Source organism: Hyaena hyaena, unplaced genomic scaffold (assembly GCF_003009895.1).
Source record: "Hyaena hyaena isolate Hyena2069 unplaced genomic scaffold, ASM300989v1 scaffold_546, whole genome shotgun sequence".
NCBI lineage: Eukaryota > Metazoa > Chordata > Mammalia > Carnivora > Hyaenidae > Hyaena > Hyaena hyaena.
Genome location: NW_024081179.1, coordinates 1,084,141 through 1,095,787, shown reverse-complemented (window position 1 = coordinate 1,095,787; position 11,647 = coordinate 1,084,141). Strand labels below are relative to the sequence as shown.

Below are 11,647 nucleotides of genomic sequence, written 5' to 3'. Positions count from 1 at the left end.
GGGGCTGGGGGGCTGGGGGGCTTCGTGTAGCACGTGCTCTCGTGTTCCCTGAGATGGGACCACAGAGAGACTGGCAACTGCACGTGCCTCCCAGAAGTGACACATCACTTCCGCCCCATGTGACCGGCAGAGCCAAGTCAGACAGCCCCCCTTCTGTGTGCCCGGGCAGACGTGGGGTCCAGGTATTGGGGAGCGGCACAGTTAGAAACGAGTCCACTCGGGTCCGCTTAAGACTTCTCCAGTAGCCTTATTTTTTTTTTTTTCTTATGTTTAATTTTGAGAGAGTGAGAGACAGAGTGTGAGCAGGGGAGGGGCAGAGAGAGAAGGAGACACGGAATCTGAAGCAGCTCCAGGCTCCAGGCCATCAGCACAGAGCCCGACGCGGGGCTCAAACCCACAAACCGTGAGATCATGGCCTGAGTCAAAGTCGGAAGCTTAACCGGCTGAGTCACCCAGGCGCCCCGTTTCTTTCTTTTGTTAGTAACGATTACTCTTGGAGGCACTGCTTAGGGATTAAATAAAACGACGGTTTCATGAAATGGGCTTTACGTGTCTCGTGTTACGAGACGCACGGAGAAAGCAGGTGCGCTCCGTCCTGGTCAGCCGTCCTCGACGCGGCTTTGGTCCAGCTCACAGCCTCGCGGGCGCAAGACGACCACCCCACCTCCCGCGTCACAGCTGTATTCCAGGCAGGGGCAAGGGCGGGACAGAGCCCGCAGGGGGTGAAAGAGGGAAGGGGGCCTGACCACCGAGTCCTCCCCTGTCCCCGCACTTCCTGGGGGGCCCGGCCACGCACGTTACCTCCGTGGAATCGGCAAACGGTGCCGCGGTGCCGTCTCCAGCTACCCGGGAGCCAAGAAACGTGACTGGCTTGAAGGGGAGAGGCCTGTGGGGTAGCAGTGTCTGTCCCGGGGCGGGAAGGACATCCCGCACTATCTCCTTTGCTTTGAGGGTCAGCACACTCTTCCTCTTGTCCTTTAATTCCCTCCTTTTAACACGAGAGAGCCCCCCATCCCGTGACAGTGGATGCCGGCTCCCCGCCCCTCTGTAATTAACACTGAGCCTGTGATGCTGGGGAGGCCGGCTGATTAGTTTTTTTATTAAAATAATGACGCCTTCCAGGCAATCAGGGAGAATTGCGTGAAACTCAGCACTTTTCCTGCGTATTTATGGCAACATCGAGCAGTGGACAGTCTCATTACCGTCTGTAAATACCCAGGGTCTTGTCCTTGATGGTGAAATACTGCCTTCCTGGACGGCGGGGCGTGGCTATGCGGCTCTTCGGGACTATAAACCCCCTGGAAGTAATTACCATGTGCTTTAAATAGGCTTTCGACAATCTCGACAATCTCGTTTGGTGCTGCTGGAGCCATTTAGGAGCTCACAGACCCTGGGGGACGTGCAGGGTGTGGCTGGAGCAGACCAGGGACAGGGCGCCGGGTCCTCGGACGGGAGCAGGGCCCTGGGAAGCAGCAGCAGGTGGGGACCCCCGCGGACTCTGGCAGAAGCCTGAGACCACACAGGGCCATCTGTGAGCTGGGCCCCTACCTGGTGGACCCTGTCCCCAGCTGGCCATGGAGGAGGCCCCAGGGGCAGCAGCGGATGCCTGAAGGGGACACAGGACACCTGCTTGGTGCTGGAGCAGTGTGGGTGCAGCCAGGTTGATGGCACGGTGGCTCGGACAACACCCCTCCACCGCGGGCAGTGTGGGCCACATGGGCAAATGGTGTCACACTATCAGGTGCCCGCAGTCCACACGGGCCGGCGCGGCCACCTGTTCGGAATTCCCAACTGTCCTACCTGCTGGGCTCCGGGGGCACCCCTGGCCATCAGCGACCACCAGTGGGGTCTGCTTTGGCTTTGTCCCGCATGGAGCTGGGCGCTCCACTGAGTCCCTTCCTCCACGCCCACCAAGACCCCCGAGCCTGCTGCCTCGCTCTTAGCATCTGGGCATGTCCTGGCAAGTCCCAGGCCGCCAGGCCCCTGGACGCACAGCCCGTGTAGGTCACGCCTCCTCATGGGGCCCATCTCCCACCCTCCTGCGCAGGGAAGTCCCCACGCGGCCCGCGTCACCGTGGAACAATCCAGACTTCTGTGGGCCAGACTGGCACATGCCTGAGTCCAGCGCAGGGGACCCCCTGCCCTAACTGCCGGCACCCGGGGCAGCAGGCGCAGCGCTGCCTCGCTCACGAGGACCGGGGGGCGGCGGCGCCCAAGTCCCTGCGCCTGCGGGCCGACCAGCGGCGCTTGCGCAGTGAGTGCGCTCCGGGTGCAAAGACTCGGGGGGCGGTGCCTCTCTCCCCAGATTCCTCCCGGAACCGGAGGAAACTGCGGGGTTTGGCCGTGCGGCCTGAGGGCTGTAAATGCGAGCCCCTCGCACGACGCAGCACCCAGATGGCAGCCAGGAGCCCTGACCTGACTCCCCGAAGCCTTGTGTGACCGGCAGTCTCCGCGCGTCCCAGGCCTGCCCCTTGTGTGCCCCTCGGAGAGGACCCCTGGGGTTTCCCCAGACCCCACTCTTCTGGCTCCATTTGGCCAATCTGGCTCTGGCTCCGGAGTGGCAAGGTGCTGGGCTCGGGGACCCTGGCAAAGGCCCGGGTCCTTGCTGAGCGGTGCCGGAGGCGCGCGCCCTCTGGGCCGCGTGAGCGCGGACTTGCGCCTCCGCGGCCCCCGCGGCCCCGGGCGGCGCGGCTCTGCGTCCAGCACCCGTGCTCCGCCTGACACGTGCCCGCAAAGTGAGGACAGGGGACCCCCACGGCGTGACAGCCCCCGCCCCGCGCAGGGAGGAGGTACCCCGCGGCCCGCTGGGGGTCCCGCGGTGCACCTTCCGTGGCTCCCTGCGCCCCGCCCCGCGGTGCCAGGACCCCGAGGTCTGAGCCCCTGCGCTTCCGAAGGCGCCTGGCCCCGGGGTCCCGCCGAGTGCGCTACCGCAGCCAGGCTGCCCGCCCTCCGCGCTGCTCCCTGCTGAGCGCTGCTGCGGCCTGGAGCTGGGGGCGGGTGGCCTGTGCAGTCAGGTCGGCGGGGCGTGGGGGTGCTTCTAGCAACTGCTGCGGCCGCACACGCACCGGGGCGGCGGGGCAGGCTGGGCGCGGTCAGCTCGCTCCGCGCCAGCTCCATGCCCGTCTTCGCGAGGAGGGACGCTGTTGTGTGTGGGCGCGTGGACGGAGCAGGTTACAGCACAGCCTGTGTCCCCGTCCTGGGGCCGATCGCGGGCCACTCCTACGGCCTGGGCGCTGGGGGCTCGACCCGAGCCCGGGGGGGGGGGGGGGCCTGGAGCGCGGCCCGACTGGCATGCTTGTTCCCAGCAGGAAGTGCAGGGGGAGTTTGGCCTCAAGGGGCGTCCAAGCACTCGGGACTCGGGTGGGCTCTGACCTCTCCGCCCCCACCCATCCTGGTCGCTGGGTCCTCCCCACACACGGCCCCCCGCCTCTATCACGTTCCCAGGAGCTGGGGAGTCTCAGGACGGTCGGGCTGACCTTCTTGAGTCCTTACCAGTGGGGAGGGCGGCCCTGGGGGAGGGGTCGAGCTGGCTCAGACTCCCTCCCCCTCGGAAACAGGCCCTCCCTGTTGCCAGGAAACTGCAGACAACGCGGATGGAGCTGTGGGGGATTCCAGAAGCCTGCTGCTGCGCCCTGGCAACTTTGTCACTCTGTCTCCCAGGGGGCAGGGAACTCCTCACAGCAGAGGGCTGGGGGGTCGGGAGCCCCAAGGTCGACGAGGGCAGCCAGCAGCACTGGGTGGGAGGGTGGCCTGGGGTGGCCTGGGCCGGAAGCCAGCTGTGGGGGACACAGTTTTACCTGGGAATCTGGGCCAGGATTGAATGAAAACCCGTCTTCCAGGCCCAAGGGGTCAGGGTGGCCATTTCGGTGAGTTTTCCCCAGTAGGCTGGGTGTCCCAGAAGCTGACCCTGGGGTGGGGCGAGGGACCAGCCACCCCTGGGGGCAATCCCAGCAGTGCCCAGGATGCAAGGGTGGGGGCGAGGCAGGGAAGGCTTGTCCAGGGCCAGCTGACTGCCGGGGGCCTGGCTCCCGGGGCCCAAGGCTGTCCTGCTCGAGGGCCCGGTGTTTACCCGGACTCTCCTGCTTTGCAGCTGCAGGGCTGCTCCCAGAAGGCACACCGCGTCCCTGGGTGCCCCTCGCAGAGCCTGGGCCGATGCTGGTGACCAGATGTCCCTGGGCAGAGCTGTGGGCCGCGCAGTGGCCAGTGTGGGTTTGCGGTGGCCTGTACAGGGGGCGCACAGCTCCACCTTGGCTCCCGCGTGTCCCAGTGCAGGGGCCCTGGTGAACAGCACCCCTGGGGACCAGAGGACCACGGTGTAGGCCGGGGCCTGGGCCCACGCTGGGGGCTCTGCCCGGCCCCGCTCAGGTGCTGACTGAGGAGACACGTCAGGCTCCCGACTCTCGGCTTCGGGCCTTTGTTTCAGATGCCTCCTTTATGTTTTAACTACATTTGTGCACTATCCTGAACTTCCCGGCATGAACGTGCCCAGAGCCTGTGTCTCCAGCTTTGCCCTCCTGGTCCCGTCACAGAGCGTCAGGGCCACCGGAGGGGGATTACAACCTGCTCAGGCTGCTGCCACCGGCGCCGGTGACAGCCCCAGGGAGAGCTCCCCTTCCAGCGGGGAATCGCGGCCCCGGGTCTCTCTCTGGCATCGCGGTGTGCGCCGCCCCGCCTGCAGCAGCTTCGCGATGAGTCAGAATAAATTAGCATGCTAACGACGGAGAACATGCACAGGAACCATCTGGAACGAGGCACGTTGTCATCGGAAGAGCCAAGTTGGTTCCAAAGCCATACTTACTGCTTCAGACTCATCGCCTCCCCTCCCACAACCTGAGGGGTGGGGGTTCGTGCCGTCCCAGCCTTGGCCGTGTGCCTACAGCCCGAGGGAGGGCACACCCCCAGATCGCCTCTGAGGCGAGCGGAGAGCCACGCGGCATGGGTGCGGCCTGCGGGGGGCAGCACGGCGGGGGGGCCTGCCTCCCCCTTGTGCTGGCTGAGAGGAGTGAGGTGGCCACCAGAGTGGGGGCGACGGCGGGGACCTCGGTCCCCAGAGCCAAGTGTTCACACACACACACGCATACTCTCACACGTGCACACACATTCTGTCTCTCTCTCTCTCACACTCCTTTGAGTCAAGCCTGGCGTGTCGTGCTTAAGCATGGAGCGACCCGGAGCCAGACAGAGCAGCTGCCGTGTGCTGGGGGCAGCGCGGAAGTACTGAGGAATCTGCGTCTGTAATCCCCAGCCTCCTGCTGCTGGCGTCGCACGCAGGGCTGTCGTGCTCGCATCCTGGCCGCGCCCTGCCTTTGGGACCTCGGACACGTGTCTCAGTTTCTCCCAGCTTCAGTGCCCCCACTTGACAGCAGTACACGTGCCCCCAGAGCTGGGACAGGGCTCGACGCCGTGATGTAGGGAAGCTCGGGATGGCCAGGACCTGGGGGGGCCAGCGTTATCTTATGGACTTCCTCCGAAGTAGGTACAGGGGCCACTGTGTTACCTCCTGCACCGGGGTCATGCTTGTTCAAGGGAGAGGCCCGAGTTGCTGCCGAAGGAGAGGCCAAGACGGAGACAGGGATGGGAGGGGTGGGAGGGCGTTTGGCTCAGCTGACGAGGCCTGACGGGAAGGAAGCAGGAGCTCTGCCTCACCGCAGGGAAAGGCCCTATGCGCCGGGGCTTGGTGGGTCCTGGGTTAGATATGTGAGGCATTCGACCATCTGAGCTGCAAACTCCTTCCTCTTCCCCAGACCTTAGTGGCCTCGGCTGCCACACGGGGGCTCTAGGAGGAGGGTTTGAAAAAAACAAGGAAAAGGGACGCATTTCTGCATCTGGGTTTGCCTCGACTTGGGGGGGGGAGAACAGTATCGGGGGCTGAGGAAGGACTGGGGTCAGGGGCCTTGGGCGTAACCCCTAGGGATTTGCAGAAGGGTGAGACACACCCCCCTGACTTTTTATGGGGCATGAAGCTTCTGCAGGGCCCGAGGCTAACAGAATTGCAAACAGTGGTGGGGCTCTGTTGATGTCTGGCTTCATTATCATCAGCATTCTTGTTATATTCTCACCACACTGCAATAGCAGGTGTGGATATTTATTCTTGACTGCTTTAATATAGGCATTTATGTTGGCGAAAAATATTTGAGTGGCAGAACATGCTAATCCCCTCTTAGGCAAATCTGTGGAGGGCCCGGCCATTTGAGTCAGGTTCCTACAAGTATGCAGCTACCAGCCCTTGAAAGAATTAAACAAAACATGATTTATATAACTTGGGCCTTGGGGTTAACATTTTCAGGACTTCACATTTTAGTATTAATTTACTGTGGTATTTCTTACAGTTTTTGCTTTATAGATTTTGATGGTGAGTTATTTGCCGCTTAAAAGTTAATCACTGTTATGCCTTCATTAGGTCCTGAATTGTTCCTCAGACCAAATTACTGTTTGTCCTTTTTTGCCTTGCCTGACGTTCATTTTACTGACCCTTTCTTTTGTGGTTTTCACAACATGTCTTTGCTATCCTTTCCTTTTGAACATTCAAGTATTTTATTTTGGGTGTACCTTGGGCAAAGAGTGCATATTTGGATTGTTTTATTTAGAGTATTGTCAAAACAGACATGTTTGTTGATACATCTGTTATTTATACTCTGTTTTCCTTGTTTGCTCCCTCTCTTTGGCTTTATGAGCTGTTTACTATTTATTTTCTCTAGTGTTTTGGAAGTCCTCATTCTTATTTGTATTCTCCTGGTGATAAATTCTAAGTTTAAGATGTATTTTTAAAGGAGCTTTATTGAGATATGATTGACATACAATTAACTGCACATACTTAAAGTGTGCAATTTGATAAGTTTTGACATACATATTTTTATGAAACCATCATTACAATCAAGAAGATGAACAAATCCATCACAAAAGTATCTTCATGTCCTTTTTTTTAACCCTATTCTTCCTCTTTCCTCACTCCTCCCTCCCCAGGAAAATACTGATCTGCTTTCTGTCACTACAGATTAGTTTGTATGTTCAGAACTTTATACAAATAGAACCATAAAATACGTATTCTTTGTGTCTGGTTTCTTTCACTCATAATTGTTTTGAGATCCCTCCCTATCATAACATCTATCAACTATTCATTCCTCCTTCTTGCTGACTAGCATTCCATTGTGTGGATAAAAGAACAAGTTGTCTCTTCACCTGTTGGTGGACATTTTAGTTACTTCCAGGTTTGGACTATGACAAATATGCTGACCTAGACATAAATGTACAGGCCCTTGTATGGACATAAAGCTTCTTTGTCTCTTGGGTAAGTACTTAGGAGTGGATGGCTGGGTCATATGGTAGGTATGTTTAAATGTTTAAAAAGCTGTAAACTGTTTTCTACTATGCTTGTGCTGTTCACATTCTCCCCAGTGGTGTGTGAGAAGTCCAGCTCATCTCCATCCCCACCGGCACTAGCTAAGGACAACCATTTTGCCATTTGAATAAATCTGCAGTAGTGCCTCCTTGTGGCTGTAGTTTGCATTTTCATAATGAAAAGCGATGTTGAGAATCTTTTCACATACTTATTATCTGCCACTCTACTATCATCTTCGGTTAAGTATCCATTCAAATCTCTTGATCTTCTCCCAAAGTCCCCTTTGAGTTGGGACAGATGAAAATGGATAGCAAGATGAAAGGCTAAAATGTAATCATATCAGCATTTACACTAAATGAAAATGGTCTACACACGTGAATTTAAAGACAAAGATGTTCAGATTAGATAAAAAAGCAAGACACAAATGTATACTTCCTGTAAAAAACAAAAACTAAATATAAAGACACAGGTTAGAATAGATGGGGAAAACACACAACATGCTAACACCAGTGGAAAGAAAACCATGTGGCTATATTAATATTAAAGTAGATTTCTGAAGAATGATTATTAAGTATAAAGAAGGCCATTTCATAATGACAAAGGTATGAATTAATCAGGAAAATATAACAATTCTAAGTGTTCATGAACCTAATAATAAAGCTTAAAAATACATGAAACAAATATTGATAGAACTGTGAGAAGAAATAGACAAATCCATAATTATATTCCTCTTTTGATAATTGATAGAAAAAAAGAAAAAATCATCAAAGGTAGACTTGTAAACTATCAACCAACTGACTTAGTTGATATTTATAAGACACTCTGCAGAATGAGTAGAACGTACATTTTCGTCAAGTGCACAAAAGGACCAACCACATTTTGGACAGTAAGTCAAGTCTCAATAAATTAAAAGTATTCAAATAATACAAAGTGTTTTCTCTGACTACAGTGGATTTAAGTCAGAAATCAATAACAAAAGAAAATCTGGAAAATCCACAAATATTTAACTAAATGTAACATACTTATGAATAACCTATGGGTCAAATAAGGAATTAAAAGAGAAATTATGAAATATTTTATCTAGAATGAAAACACAGCATAGCAGAATGTGTTGCACACTACTAAAGCAGTGTTGCAGAGGGAAATTGACAGCACCAAATATTAGGAATGAGAAAGGTGAAGGGCGCCTGGGTGACTCAGTCGGTTAAGTGTCCAACTTCAGCTCAGGTCATGATCTCACAGTTTGTGGGTTTGAGCCCCACATCGGGCTCTGTGCTGACAGCTCAGAGCCTGGAGCCTGCTTTGGATTCTTTGTCTCCCTCTCTCTTTGACCCTCCCCTGCTCACGCTGCCTCTATCTCTCTCAGAAAAAAAAACATTAAAAAAAAAAAAAAAAGGAATGAGAAAGGTGACATCACTTACAAACCTTTAAATCACTTACAAATATTAAAATGATAATAATGGTATAGTATAAATAATTTTTTGCTAATACCTTAATCAACTTGGATAAAGGAACAAAATTCATCTAAGGACACAAACTGCCAGAGATGACTCAAAAAGAAATAGATATCTGAACGGTCCTTTATCTATTAAAGAAATTGAATTTATAGTTAAAAGTCTTCCCACAAAAAACCCCTCAGGCCTAGAAGTCTTCTGTAGTGAATTTTACCAAACATTTAAGTAAGAAATAATACCAATTCTACATAAACATTTTCAAAACCCTGAAAAGGACTACTTCCTAACTCCTAAGAAGCCAGCAACACTATGATACTCAAACCTAAAACACTAAAAGAAAATTATGGAGAAATATCCCTCATTAACATAGGTGCAAATATTCTAAATGAGTTCTAATAAAGTCAATCTAACAATATTTTTAAAAGACAGTACATGGCCTGGTGGGATTTAAGTCAGGAATGCAGAGATGGCTTAAGATCAGAAAAACAATCCATGTAATTTATCATATTAATAAAGAAAAAAAGCCCAGATGATAAACTTAGTAGATACAGGAAAATCATGTGACAAAATCCAACATCCTTTACTAACAAAAGCTCTCAGGGAGCCAAGAACAGCAGGGAACTTTCTCACTCTGACAAAGGGCATTTACAAAACCACACAGCCAACATCACACTTACGTGACTGGTCGGATGCTCTCTTCCCGAGAGGGAACAAGTCTAGGGTGTTTACCGTTATCGTTTGTACTCAGCTCGCGCTGAAGGCCTGCTGGCCAGTGCAATAAGACAAAGAAAATAAATAAAAGGCATTCAGATGGGAAAGAGAAATAACACTTTTTATTTGCAGGCATGATCATCTATGTAAAAAGTCCAATAGAAGCTACAAAAACACTATAATGAGTTTAGTACAGTGAACAAATACAGATAAATAAAAACAAAGCACTTCTTTTCGATGTACTAACAGCAATCAGAAATTAAACGTCATTTACATTAAAAAATATGAACTATTTAGGGATAGATATGACAATATATATGAAAGACCTGTACACTGAAGACTGCAAAGCATTCCTAAAATAAATAAGACCTAAATAAATGGACGACTATAATCTATTTTTATGTCAGAGGAGTCAATGTTTTTAAATGTCAGTTCTCCCCAAATTATCTGTAGCTTCAATGCAATCCCAATCAAAACCCCAGAGGCCTTTGTGTACAAATTGACAACTTCATTCTAAAACTGATATGAAAATACAAAGGACCTAGAATAGGCAAAATGACTTTGGAGAAGAAAAGAACAAAGTTGGAGGATTGACACTGCCTCATAATCAAAATTGTGTGTTGTTGGCGTAAAGATAGAAAGTAGGTCAGTGGAATAGAACAGAGTTCGGAAATAGACCATATATATTTGGACAACTGATCTTCTACAGATGCAAACGCAATTCAGGAGAGTCATTTCAACAAAAAGTGCTGGAAGAGTTAGACACACAAAGAGCTTTGATCTATTTCTCATATCACATGCAAAAATTAACTCAAAATTGACCATGGACTAAATTGTAAACCTTAAAACCAAACTAACTTCCTCCCTCCCTCCCTCCCTCCCTCCCTCCCTCCCTCCCTCCCTCTCTCTTTTTCTTTCTTTCTCTCTCTCTTTCTTCCTTCCTTCCTTCCTTCCTTCCTTCCTTCCTTCCTTCCTTCCTTCCTTCCTTCCTTAATTTCTTTCTTTCTTAATTTCTTTCTTCCTTTCCCTTCCTTCCTTCCTTCCTTCCTTCCTTCCTTCCTTCCTTCCTTTCTCGTTTCAAGTTTTTACCTTGTTAAAACAGTTAACAGTCCAGGAAACATGTAGTGTAATATTGTTTTCAGGAGTAGAATTTAGTGATTCACTTACATATAATACCCAGTGCTCATCACAAGTGTCCTTGATATCCATCACCCATCTAGCTCACCCCCCACCCATCTCCCCTCTATCAACCTTCAGTTTGTTCTCCATAGTTAATGATCTCTTATGGTTTGCTTCCCTCTCTTTCACTTCTTCCTTTCCATATGTTCATATGTTTTTTCCCTTAAATTCCACAAATGAGTGGAATCATATGGTGTTTTTCTCCAACTGACTTATTTCACTTAACATAATACACTCCAGCTCCATCTTGCAAATGGCAAGATTTCAATCTTTTTGATGGCCAAGTAATGTTTTACCACCTTTTCTTTATCTATTCGTCAGTTGATCAGCAGGACATTTGGGCTCTTTTCATAATTTGGCTATTGTTGATAATAGTACTATAAACGTCAGGTTTCATGTATCCCTTCAAATCAGCAATTTCATATCCTCTGGGTAGATACCCAGTAGTGTGATTGCTGGATCATTGGGTAGTTCTATTTTTAACTTTTTGAGAAACTTCCATACCGGTGTCCAGACTGGCTGCACCAGTTTGCATTCCCACCAAAGGTGGAAGAAGGTTCCCCTTTCTCCAGATCTTTGCCAACACCTGTTGTTTCTTGTGTTGTTAATTTAGCCATTCTCATGGGTGTGAGGTGGTATCTCATTGTGGTTTGATTTGCATCTCCCTGATGATGAGTGATGTCGAACATCTTTTCATGTGTCTGTTGGCCATCCACATGTCTTCTTTGGAAAAATATTTATTCATGTCTTCTGTCCATTTCTTCACTGGATTACTTGTTTTTTGGGTATTGAGTTTGATAAGTTCTTTATGGCTTTTGGATGCTAGCCTTTTATCAGATATATGATTTGTAAATATCTTCTCCATTCCATAAGTTGCCTTTTAGTTTTGTTGATTGTTTCCTCTGTGCAGAAGCTTTTATCTTTTAGAAGAAATCCTGTGAGTAAATCTTCGTGACCTTGAGTC

General features: G+C 50.8%; 2 long non-coding RNA genes across 2 annotated transcripts; one reads left to right on the top strand and one right to left on the bottom strand.

The window, feature by feature from the left end:
• Positions 1 to 807: 807 nt before the first annotated feature.
• LOC120247759 lies at positions 808 to 3,553 on the bottom strand. Its single transcript, XR_005532404.1, has 3 exons — positions 3,493 to 3,553; positions 1,203 to 1,298; positions 808 to 886 (listed from the first exon to the last, which is right to left on the bottom strand). It is a non-coding gene; the product is annotated as an uncharacterized LOC120247759 (long non-coding RNA).
• Positions 3,554 to 3,777: 224 nt separating this feature from the next.
• LOC120247760 lies at positions 3,778 to 4,740 on the top strand. The gene is made up of 2 exons (XR_005532405.1): positions 3,778 to 3,866; positions 4,424 to 4,740. It is a non-coding gene; the product is annotated as an uncharacterized LOC120247760 (long non-coding RNA).
• Positions 4,741 to 11,647: the final 6,907 nt, after the last annotated feature.